This window comes from Perca fluviatilis, chromosome 19 (genome assembly GCF_010015445.1).
Source record: "Perca fluviatilis chromosome 19, GENO_Pfluv_1.0, whole genome shotgun sequence".
In the NCBI taxonomy this organism is placed as follows: domain Eukaryota; kingdom Metazoa; phylum Chordata; class Actinopteri; order Perciformes; family Percidae; genus Perca; species Perca fluviatilis.
Window position 1 is genome coordinate 33704129 of NC_053130.1, and position 12670 is coordinate 33716798.

Consider the following 12670-nt stretch of genomic DNA (forward strand, 5'->3'; position numbering starts at 1 on the left):
TTATTTAGTAATTTTAGTAATTTATTTATTACTACTATCACTACATCTAAACTTACTGTCAGCAGGCCCAAGTCTGTCAGGTTATCATCCAAGGCTTACTTCAAAAATCACAAGTTACATTAAGATGTGCATAACAATTATGTCCATACATTAATACCCCCAAAGTAAATATCTCCCACTTCTTCTTGGCCTGGGCGTGGGAGACCCTCCCTCCGATCCCCATCGTCTCCAAAATAAGCCTATGTGAATGAGGGGGGGAATAAAAAGCAGATTACACAGCTATTACTTGTGAACATTAAACAATAGCGTAGCTTCTCACCGATATCCGTTGGCAGCAGTGTCCCCCCCCCTGGTAAACAGCGGCTTGCTGCCTACACGGAGACGTATGAACGTCTCCGTTTGTTCAGAAAAGACGAGAAAGCTATCAGTATAACGCTGTGGATGGTATAATGTTAACGTTACATTAGTTTGATGTAGCATCCTCGAAATTCTGGCTTCGAAGAATCCTTCCTTGACATTGAAAAACACCTAGTAGTGTCTTATGAATCCTGAAAAGTCTAAAGATTAGGACAGCCTAACTTGCCTAAGTAATTACTTTGCAGAAGATGAAAAGAACAGGCTTCATAATAGGTTACAGGTTTTTACAACTACTTACACACAAAATCTTTACATGTCAACTGATTTTGGAAACCTCTCATTTAAAGAGCAAAAGTACACACCAAATGTCCAAGACCATGAGCTATTTCTCAGCCTTTCACTCAGTTTTCAATTGCATAAAACACACTACACACGCTTCTCTACCTAAGACACAAAAATCTGACAGGAATCTGACTTGCTGTCCTTTTCCAAACACAACCAATCAAAATGATACACTTTTTCACCAGGTCACACACACACACTCTTCACACGAATAAACACTACTTGCTTAACTGATCACTAACCAATCACTGCTTTTTAGTATAGGCCTATAAATAGGTCAAAGGTCAGATTACCTGCTTCGAACAGTGGATGTCGACAATAGACAGAGAGCAAGGGGAGTAGGAGGGAGAGGCAGGGGACGACAACCAGAGCTGCATCTCATGTTGCTTAAATTGCCTCCTGGAGTCCTCCACTTGCCTCCCTTCCTCGCGTCTTAGTCCCTCCCACCGAGGAGTCACGGGAGAGATCTGCACAGCTTCAGGGAAGGCTGATATCGGCTATATCTCCGAGGCGTTCCCTCCTCGAAGCTCGCTCCTCGGCCCTCAGGACAGAAATAAGAGCTTTGAGACGGCCTTCACTGAGGAGGTTCAGCCGAGGACAGAGGAGTCGAGGAGCTATCAAATAAGGGACATGGGATGTACCTCAGGACAAGTTCATGGAGGAAGAGTTGGAAGAGGAGGAGGAGGAAGAAGAAGAGGACAAGGGCAGAGAAAAGATCAGATGTTTAGATCAGGGCCACACTTACTGATCACTGGTTATTCACCCCCACCCACCCCATAAGAACGCACACACACACACACACACACACACACACACACCTATGTGCGAATGGTTCCTGTAATATGTAACATTTCTTTTAGTAGGCTACTTGTTAAAACTAGAAAAGCACTGTATAAATACAGATGTAAAAAAGTGTAAACGATAAGGCTCCAGCAGTAGTATCAGATCTGTGAGTCATTGGGAAAGAGCGCCACCTGCCCATTGACAACTCGTTGTGGCCAAACATGGTAATGCAGGCCGGCATCATGGCGCTTTAGATGAGGGTTCGATTCTAAGCGAGTAGAGGCCACATTAAAAAATAACAAAACAACAAGACAATCTAAAGGGCTCGTATTTTCAGCAGACAAAATAACTGAGAAAGTACTACAGTGGCAGCCGTGGCTAGAGGAAATGTGATTTAGCTTAGAGCCATGACCATATATACCTGATTAAAGTTCCCAATTTATGGATGAGTCATGAGAATTCGCATACATTCATTTTTACATGGCACGTATCAGGCGTTACCCACAATTCCAATGGGCATCGTCAGCCAAATCAACGGCAATAATTTCAAAACTAAAGCAATTTAAAATCTGAACTCAAGTGTCTGCAGTGACTATGAGATAGAGAGAGTGTTTCCGACATGAGAATGAACAGAGGATATGTCCTACATGGGAATGAATAGAAAAAACAAATATGCACCCTCAGGCCTTTAAATACAACTCGATTCCATTTCAATATTCGTAGGTGGCGGTGTGGCTGCGAGACTGTGAAGCTGGAAGTTATAGCTTCTGAGGTGGGCGTTGATAAAGCGTTGTAGAACTTGATTCTACCTCGCTCTGTCTCTCCTATCCCCGGCTGTCTCGGCTGTATGGAGCTATCTCTGGAAGCTGAGTCTCAAATCCGCCACGCTGCTTACATTTTTAAATTGCTCAATGCTTCATAGTTTTTTTTTTAAGCTTTTACATGATACTCTTTAAATGGCATTTGGCATAATGCAGATAATAGGCTACCTACTTTAATTATGTGGTGTCTTTTGTCTGACTTTGTCTCTATAAGACCCGACGCCTAAGTGGAAGCCAGTGACAGCCAATGAAGTTGCGGCATTATTAACGCTGTCCAAGGTGCTGAACAAGCAGCGTTTTTTCCTGCATATTTAATAATTATTATCTGGACGCAGGTTCGAATCCTAGTTGGGGCAATGTCTGTGATGCATTATTAATGATAAATAGGTATTTATTAGTATGTTTATATAATATAATTATATAATCTTAGTCAAGTAAATACCTTAAACAAAATATATATATATTACTAAATACTAAAATACTATATATACTAAAAATATATAATGACACTGTTGTATCAAATACTTGACTTCCCTTATATTACAGTTTTCTTAGTATGTGTAACATTACAATTTCTTAAAACCTTTGCATTCAATTATACACATTTTACTGTTCTCTTAATGTTATGCACTTATTAATGAGACATGTAAATATTGGTTAATGTAATGTCTTGTTTATTAAATACAACAATGACAGTTTAAACACACCAAGCCCCATAGTGCAAGGTCACACATACACAAAACAAAAATATGAAATGGGCAAAATATACAGTATATACACACTAAACATCCCCCCTCCCTCAATGTCCGTCATTTTCCCTTTTCGACCTCCCACCTCAGTTTTTCTGACTTATAAAAGGCAGACTCCTGGAACTCTTTCCAGGTCATCTCCTTCTCCATGCCCTGGTCTTTGTAAATAGAAAAGACTTTAGCAGGGCAGTAAATGTACTTCCTTGCTACTCCAGGGAATCCAGTGTGAATATGAGGACTGTTTGGGCCCTGCTTCAGTTCCATTCTGCAACACCGACACTTGCGACCTCCTCTGTGGTGGTCCTTTTCCTCTTTTGCTGTCCTCTGTCCTCCACCCTTTTCTTGCTGAAAGAACTCGGTCTGTGAAAAGTCATTAAAGGGCATTTGGGTTTTTTTCAGACCTTCAGCACCATAGGCTTTAAAAGCCTTAGTGGAGCAGTAGACATACCTGACAGGGCCTTGCTGGTAAAAGAAGTGGATGGAAGAACCATCATTCTCATACCTCGACTTTGGCTGGCCACAGGAAAGACATGTTTTTGTCTGTGCCTTTTTTTGTTCCAGCTGTTGTTGCTGCTGCTTGTCCATTATGCTTTTTACTATTTTCTCAATAGAGTCTTGAGTTAGAGGTGTGGCCAGGGTCTGCACTGGTGGTGGTGGATTAACAACTGCAGCAGGCGTGGTAACAACTGGCACACTGGTAGTCGTACTCCCCTTGGTCAGAGAGTGCCAGAGTTTCTCCGGGCTGGTGTTTAAAGAGGAGCTGGTGTTTAACAGTTTGCTGAGGTGCTTTAAATACTGTGCAATATGTAGTTTGGTTGTTGGGTGGAGCATCCTGTTTGGGTCTTTACAGGAGTTGTGAACTAGACCAGCATAGTCCTGGTCTACAAGCTTGAGCATGTCCTTCTTCTTCTTCCACGGTGTTTATTAAGCAGGTCATCAATAGCCTTTGTCATAGGGGTTGGCCAGCGCTTGTGGTCCAACACAAACACCTTCCCACCTATTTTCACACTGTGTGTGTGTGTGTGTGTGTGTGTGTGTGTGTGTGTGTGTGTGTGTTTGAATGCATTTTGTTATGCCTGCCATGTGTTGTTTTTTTTTTCTCTGTCTGTCTGTGTTTCTGTTCCCGCCTACATGTTCCACAGAGTGAAGACACGCCCATGCGAAGACGCGTATGCTTTTTCACCAGCCTTCGAGAGTTGGATCTAGTCTAGTTTCTTGTTGTTGTACTTCCCTGTCTGCTCCGCTCCCTAACGTACTAACTAGAAGATCTGGTTAGAAAATGATGTATCCTACAGAACACAAAGTTTTCTTTAATGGAAGCTTTTCTGACACAAAACATTTAGTGTGGAAAGAAAGAGTTGCAGATAGCACTAGAATGGATTACTAACACTAGACTATTCATAAACATGTCAAAGACTAAAAGCATTGTATTTGGTACAAATCATTCCTTGAGCTCTAGACTTCAGCTGAATTTGATGTTGAATAATGTAGCTGTTGAACAAGTAGAGGAAACAAAGCTTGGTTTTCTTAGATTGTAATCTGTGGACGAAACATATAGATTATCTTGCTGCAAAGATGGGGAGGAATATATGTTATAAAAAGATGCTCGGCTTTTTTAACACCACACCTGACCAAACAAGTCCTGCACACTCTAGTTTTATCACATCTTGACTATTGCCCAATGATATGGTCAAGTGCTGCAAAGAAAGATCTAGGTAAACTGCAGCTGGTTCAGAACAGAGCAGCTCGTCTTGCCCTTCAATGTCCACTTAGGTCTAATGTAAACAACATGCATGTCAAACTCTCCTGGTTGAAAGTTGTGGAGAGACTTTCAGCATCACTCCTGGCTTTTGTTAGAAACATGAAAGAATAAAAAATTCCAAATTGTGTGTATAGTCAACTTACATTTAGCTCTAACACTCATAAATACCCCACTAGACATGCCACTAGAGGTCTTTTTAAAGTTCCTAGAGCCCGAACACAATCAATGCAACGTACAGTATTGTATCGAGGGATGGTTGCTTGGAACTCACTTCCAGCAGAGATTGCCAAAGCGCAATAATAAATCAAGTTTTAAATAACAAGTAAAGGATCATCTAAGGGCCCTAAGACTGTAACCATATTTTTGTGCTTAGTTTATGTATAGGAATATTGATATGTAAACAAAGATGTTGTAAGATTGAATTTGTACTATATTCTGTGCTTATGTATTTAATGTGATATCACATATTGCTATTAGAATACATGGAAAAGAATATGTATATCTATATATGAAAAGAATACTAGCTATACTGCTCTTATTTTTATATTATATGAGTGTTTTGTCTGAAAATGTCTTATGTTCTATAGTTTTGTTTGTTTTGTCTGAAAATGTAGTTTTATGTTTTGTGTGGACCCCAGGAAGAGTAGCTGATGTTCTGCATCAGAAACTGGCATATTAGGGAAGTTTTGTCTCTAAAGTTTATAACAATTGAATTTCTAGCGGAAAATGGATACTACAGTTGCGCTTTCTGTCTTCAGTGAAAGCATACAACCCTTAGTTTGTTAGTTAGTACCATTGAAATATATAAAAGGTTAGTACCTCTTTTTTGTACACAGTATGGTTACCTAGCAACCGAGGCTTGAAGACACCAAGTGGTAAACAGTTGTACAATGTTCTGTAAGAATTGCTAAGTTAGTGGTTAGGATGCTGAGCTTTGGTCTGGGAGTCTGTAGTTTGATTCCCTGGTGAGGTGATTTTGTTTTTTTCATTTTGGATTGGATAATTTGCATGCAATTGCGCAAGTCAGGGCCCGCGAACGCGAAATTTTTTTGGCAGGGTGGTACCATTGACATATATATAAGGGTGATACGGGAAGACTCATGAATATGCCTGCTCTGGTTGGGTTGGTTAGGTTTAGGCAAGAGGAGTGGGATTGGTTATGGTTAGGGTAAGAATGTCAGGGCGATAATATTCCAAAAAGGTGTAATACATGAGTAGTATGGATATCTGTGTGTAAATATATGCCAAGGTACTGTAAATGCACAGGAGTGCAAATAGCATACATTGATATTTGTACCAGATAGGGTATTAATAGAACACATTGCTGTGTGCACCGGCAGGATACAAATAGCATTCATTTCTAATTGCACCAGGGTACAAATAGCATACACTGCTAATTGTACCAGGGGTGCAAATAGCCTCACCCAATTCTTAATCTTGGAGTAACTAAAAACTAAAGCTGTAGCTGAGTAAAAAAAGGACAATATGTCACTTTGAAATGCAATGTAATGGAGGAATAAAGTGTCATAAAATGAAAATACTAAGGTGCAACAACTCAAAATTGTACTTTAGTATTTGAGTATATTCAGTCTACCATTGGTGAAGAGGAAGATGAAGGAGAAGAAGAAAACGAGTCTGGAGAAGAAGATAAAGAGGTAATTAGTCCTGACATCATCCTTAAAGACATTCAGGTTCTGTATCATCCACCAAGTTTGGCCCTGACTGATATATAGAGACAGACCAGTGTTTTACTCAAAGAAAGGTGACAAAAATTCCGTTTGTAAGTTAAAAGTTAACTGCAACTTTTTGAAGTAACTATACCAACAACTGGGAATTGTATTATGTGCTAAAACCATTTTTTGGGACACTAAATATAAATAAGGTCCCTTTGGGAGCTCAGTAGTGAATATGGGACAAAAGAAAGAAAACAAAATCAACATTAAACAAATATTAAAGTGATAATCCAAAGATGTGTTGTTATGGATTTTGCTTCACCTTGTGGTCACATCATTATTTGGTTCATGCTCAGTGTTTTTAAAGATAAATATGATGATTCTTCTTCTTCTGTGTTTGTACTGAGTTGCATCCAGTTAACTCATATAAATAACAGTAACAATGAAGCTGAATCACCTCAGAATTAAAGATTAAAGTATAAGCAGCATTGTAATGTTGTAGCTAGATGGAACAAATGCTAATGAGTTATTATTTTTGGTAGTTTAATCATTATTAATGCATCATATTTCATAAAAATATAATATCATTTGTATGTGAAACCGTAAAGTCCACACTGGTGTTTTCACTATAATTGACATCTCCCTCATCATTCTGTTGGAAACTTAGCCAGTTATTAATTTTAGTGCGTAAAGTCTGGTGATGTGAGATTAGCTTTTAAAATATGATTCATTACAGAATATAACAATTAGTCAATTAATCAATGCAACTGATTCACAGAAAATTAATTGGCAACTATTGATAGTTGTTGAAATATTTTTTTAGGCATAAATGCCATGTCAACATGTCATGGTTCTAGCTTTCCAGCTTTTAATTAGACTATTTTAATAATCTTCATTTATTTGGAATGATTTTGAGGTTTAAACTGGTGGTTTGACAAAATAAGCATTATATAGTGTCAGTGTGGGCTCTGGGTAATCGTGATTTCCAAACTATACAACTTAAACACACATGTTCAAAAATGATGAATGAACAATAAGTCATTACGTTTCAAGTAGTGACAAACCAAAGCAAGTTTATTCTGACCGAAAAAGTTAAGCGTTAGCTTATTACAGCTTTGACTGTTTTCATTCATTATTTAATACAGTTCCCTTTAGATTACACACTGAGAATGAAAGAAGTAAACAGAAAATATTTGTATGACATAAGCTAAATACCCCCAAAAGGATATACTCGTGCAAAGTCTTTGAAAAGTCTCCGAAAAGTCACTGTCTTCCAGGCCAGATTACTAAACTTCTAGAAGTGCTAATGTTACAAAGACACCAAACATATTGCCTGAGAGCTGGAGCTATATGGCTACAAGCTACAAACAAGACGTGAAGCTGGGTTTAAAGGTCAACAAATACACTGTAATTCCATGATGGATGAAGTATATATATGAAATATTGTTTTCGTCGCAGGCGACAGCGCCGACCTGGTAGTTAGGGAAATGCACTTGGCCAGTGGGGGTCAGCTGTACCAAAGTACAAATTCCCTCAACGTGATTGGGTGACATTTTGAAGGTGTGTGCAGGTGCGCCTTCTAGTGGACAAATATGTAAATACCAGAAGATGGCAATGAATTCAGGGTCTCTCCCAAGTGGTCAAACTATTTTGTGAGCACTAGTCTACTGATGTTGAAATAAACAGTACAAACAACTGCAAATATGATATATTCAACAATTGTACAACTCATTAAGCACACTTACTCAATGAATCCAGAATAAAGCCATTATCCTTTTCTGTTATTGTGTGTCATGTACCACTATGTACAGGGAGCACAAATGCCATTTTTGTATATCACATTAACTTCTTTCAAGTATTGTGAGGGGTGGTGTCACTCACCCCACTAAAAGTATAAGATGATGAAGTTAGATTCAACTATAGTTTTCATTTGAGGGTTGTATTAAAGGTGCTCTAAGCGATGTTGGGTGACGTTACTTCTTGTTGACGTTCAAAGTATTTTCAAACAAAACGAAGACTAGTTCGCTCCTCCCTCCTCCTCCTCATCCCGTTCCCTCCCTTCTGTGCTTCAGCGCACTAAGGCGTCAGGCCAATCTCCACCAGCACAGAGCAGAACCGATCCAGCTTTTAAAAGCCGGGCAAAGGGTTTGGACTGCAGGCATCCTCCTGTTAAAATAAAGTTAAAATGTGTACATCGTCCAGCAACCAGTGCATTGTAATTCATTCTGGCAGACACACAGTTACTCACAAAGGCTGGAGGGTGAACAGTGGAGGTTTCGTCGCTGGTGAGCGTTATGTGGGGCATGATGACATCCAGCGCATCATCATGTGCCTCCATGTTGCTCTGGTACGCCTCATCCGACTCTGGATCGGGCTGCCCGGGCTGAACCACCTCCTCCTCTGGACCAGGTCCATCATTTACAATGTCCTTAAGGGAAAAGGGTCCAGATTCACCCGTGCTCTGGCCGAACAGGTACCCTAGCCCCAGCAGCTCGTTGGAAGGGACATCAGCAGGGGCTCCACAGTCTCTCCGGGTGTTGAGGCGGTCGATCAATGCCGTCCTCTGCCTCCAAACACGGCATCCGAGCTCCTGTCAGAGTTCCACCGTGCAATGCCACTTATCAGGTAAACCTGACAGGGCCGTGCTGCACAGTGGGGACCCGAATAGAATAGAGCACTGCTTTAATAAATGACCCAGAGGGGCAATTTGGCTTATCTAAACCATACAATATACACATACGCTATAGACATGAATACGAACATTAACACAAGTACAAAGTCACTGTAGATGTTGTAACCTGTCACCAGAAACATCACAAGAGGCTTCTAATTGCCATCACAAATACAATAAAAGGTATTCAAATAATGACATTTTTAATTTGTTACAAGTGTACAGGCTACTTTTGTGTACCTGGAATCATGTGTGGAAGAGTTTTGTGGACATTTATAGAAGGGCATGTGCACATTGTTGATGTCTGTGGTACGCGCCACCCTGCACATGATCATGCCTGGTGGATCCTGGATGCACTCCAGGTGTCACTGCTGGCTTGCCCACATCTCATCAATGGCCTCTGTAAATACAGATTCATACAGAGATACAGTGTGTTATGTTAATTACCTATGCTACACTATCTGTTTTACTGTTATAATAACTGTTTTGTATGTTGTCTTTAATACCAGGTGTTTTGAAGAGGCTCACTCCACTCTCGTCCAGCCCAGCGGGACCTTTTAGCTCCTCGACGGCCAGGTGGATGATTGTCCTGAGCCCTGAGTGTGACCCTCCGCACGTGGTTTTTGAGATATCTTTGTCTGGGACAGAGTTCAGCATTGCAGCAGACAGAGCCACAGTCACTGGCCCTGTGGCTCTGTCAGCTGCATCAGCAAACGTCATACAGAGTGGCACGAAGCGTGTGAATGTTAACATTTCACATTTTCACCTCAGGTAATTTATAACCAATTCATTTGGATACAAGCGTTGCATTTTGGAAGATAGATTGGATTCTGAACAGCGATGCCCGCGCTGCGCGCACACACACAGTAGGGCCAAGGTGTGTGCGTTACTTCACGCAGCACATGTAACTGACTGGAAACGTTACCGAGGATTATTTACCGCCGATGGCGCAGATGAACTAACGCTACACTCGTTACTGTAAGTAGGTAGCCTACACTAAAACCTCCATGATTAAAGAGTCAATACTTATCAATAGTGTGACTTTTTTACCTGACAACAGGCCTTTCTTTCTGTAAGCATTTTCCACCTATCAGGACACTGATTACGTTCCAGTAAACAAGACTTTAACCATCACTCCTCAGTGAACTGCCCCCTAATCTGAGATCATTTTCTAGTTAAGTAGCCTATCTAGTTATCATTATGGATTTTCCATGTTTTTAGGGGTTTGCTTACACTAATACATGTAAAAAATATAGCATTAATTTAGTAAGAAAGTGAAAATATCAAACAAGAAGATGCGTATTAGCTATCATTTTATTTTCTTCATTTGAAAGTCCGGCCCCTGGAGTGTCTGCTTAAAAAAATTCTGGCCCTTGGAAAAATGTAGTTGATGACCCCTGAGGCCCGTTCCAGAAAGCAGGTTTAGTGAAAACTCTGAGTTGGTTAACCCTGAGATGAGGGAAACTCTGGGTTTTCCGTTCCAGAAAGAGAGGTAACTTAACCTCGGAGTCAGTTACTATGGTAACTGAGTCTGTGAACCTAACCAGAGGCCTGTACTACGAAGCAGGGATTTGGCATTAACGAGCTAACTTCAGGCTCAACCCAGGATTTTCTGTACTACGAAGGTGGATTAGTTGTTATCGGGTTCAATCGCCGTGGTAACTCATGCTGAACACCTAACCTGGTCGGGAGCAGGTTAAGTTGGAGATCAGAGATCAACCGGTGTAAAAGCACCGCCTACTGACCAATCAATACTCGATTGATAACGGCGTCACCGTTCTTATAGAAGATCAAGGCGGAGCTTCGGTGCAGAGAGAGAGAGAGAGAGAGAGAGAGAGAGAGAGAGAGAGAGAGAGAGAGAGAGAGATGCGCTCATAAAAGTTAAAACATTTAGAGACAACCCCGTTAACATTCCCTGATTGGTATTTTTATGAAATATATATATTTTAATGGGAGGGAATTACATATCGCTTCTTGAGCCGTGTGTATATACTGCGGTGGTTTGAATTATGTTTTTATATTTTTCATTTGCTCTCGATCGCTTCCCACTACCAGGGTTGCAACTGAAATAATAGGCTAAAGCAATGACAGTTTATGGAAAGCACAAGTGTAATTATGGTCAGATCTTGGCCCTGACCGGATGGGGAAGTGATATTGGAGTTGTGATTTAAACATCTACAGCGTCGGCTATTTTTTTTGCCAGCCGCTGTCCTCCTTTTTAGGAAGCAGCGACTGTAGGCTATTGCGTTTTCCCTGTAAAACCGAATCTGTGTTCTTCATATTTATGTAGAATTATAATTTGCTCTTCTTATATATAGGAACATAAGCGGCTCTGGTAGATGTTTGCGATTGGTCGTGGTGCGCAAACACCGCCTCTTTTATGTGAACGCGCGCGCCGCTGGATTGGGAAACCCTGAGTTGACTGAACTAGTTGATAACCAGCGTCGTAGTACAGAGGCCCGTTCCAGGAAGGAGGTTTAACAAACTCCGAGTCTAACCCTGAACTCTGAGTTGATTTACCCTGAGATGGGAAACTCTGAGTTTTCGGTTCAGAACAGCTGATATGAGTTGGTTCAATCAACTCGGAGTATGTTCACTCAGGGTTACGCGCGTGCACATAAGGCAGTATGAATGGAGCCATGATTCTACGATTCACCATGGTAACAACCACAAACAAACGGGTCGGCGGAAATACTCATGCGCACAAACAGCGAGTTTGAACATGTGTTTCGTTAAAAAAGCAAGACAGCGGCTGCTGCTGCTGCAACAGAGAGAGAATTGGTGTGGGAGAAAACTGCTGCTCGAGTCAATGCGTACGCATTAACAGTGTATTAATTTCATATTTAATCACAGTTAACTTATAATAGGCTACTGGTGAATTGTAGGCTAGCCTACACTTTATAATTTTATTCAGGTGCAATCCTGCGGGCGAAAAAGTAAACTATACTAATCCCATTCTGAGGCTGCAGCACCATGATCATTAACAGAATTATAAGTATAATCATGTATTTCTTTTTAATGGCTCTCACTGGTTGTGTCCAGGGAACACGTTAAAAAAACGTTTCAGAGCGATCACACTTTTCTGACGGCTCTGCACTATTACAGTATGATCCGCTGCTGTTATAAAGAAAACTGCCGTTTGCAAAAAACGTAATGCGATACAAAGAATCTGCTGGGATGTTAAAGCCTGTCCACGATGGTTGATGTTTGATATGAGGACGGATAAGGTATCTACATATCTAATGGACTGTGATAAAAAATACCACTCAAATCGGTTATGTGGAAATGAAAACACTCAATATCATCTCCCGATGTAAACTCTGTGAATTAATACAGCTTTTTCATCAACGGGATCGTCGACAAAAGGACATGACATGTTTGAGAAAAAAAACTTTTATAGTCTGCCTAACATAAACCAATAAGTTTTTTTATTCATGCAGATAAAACTGCATTAAAAAGCGCCTGATACAGACTGAATGAATGAATGAGGAAATGAGTTTCTCCTCCCTCTC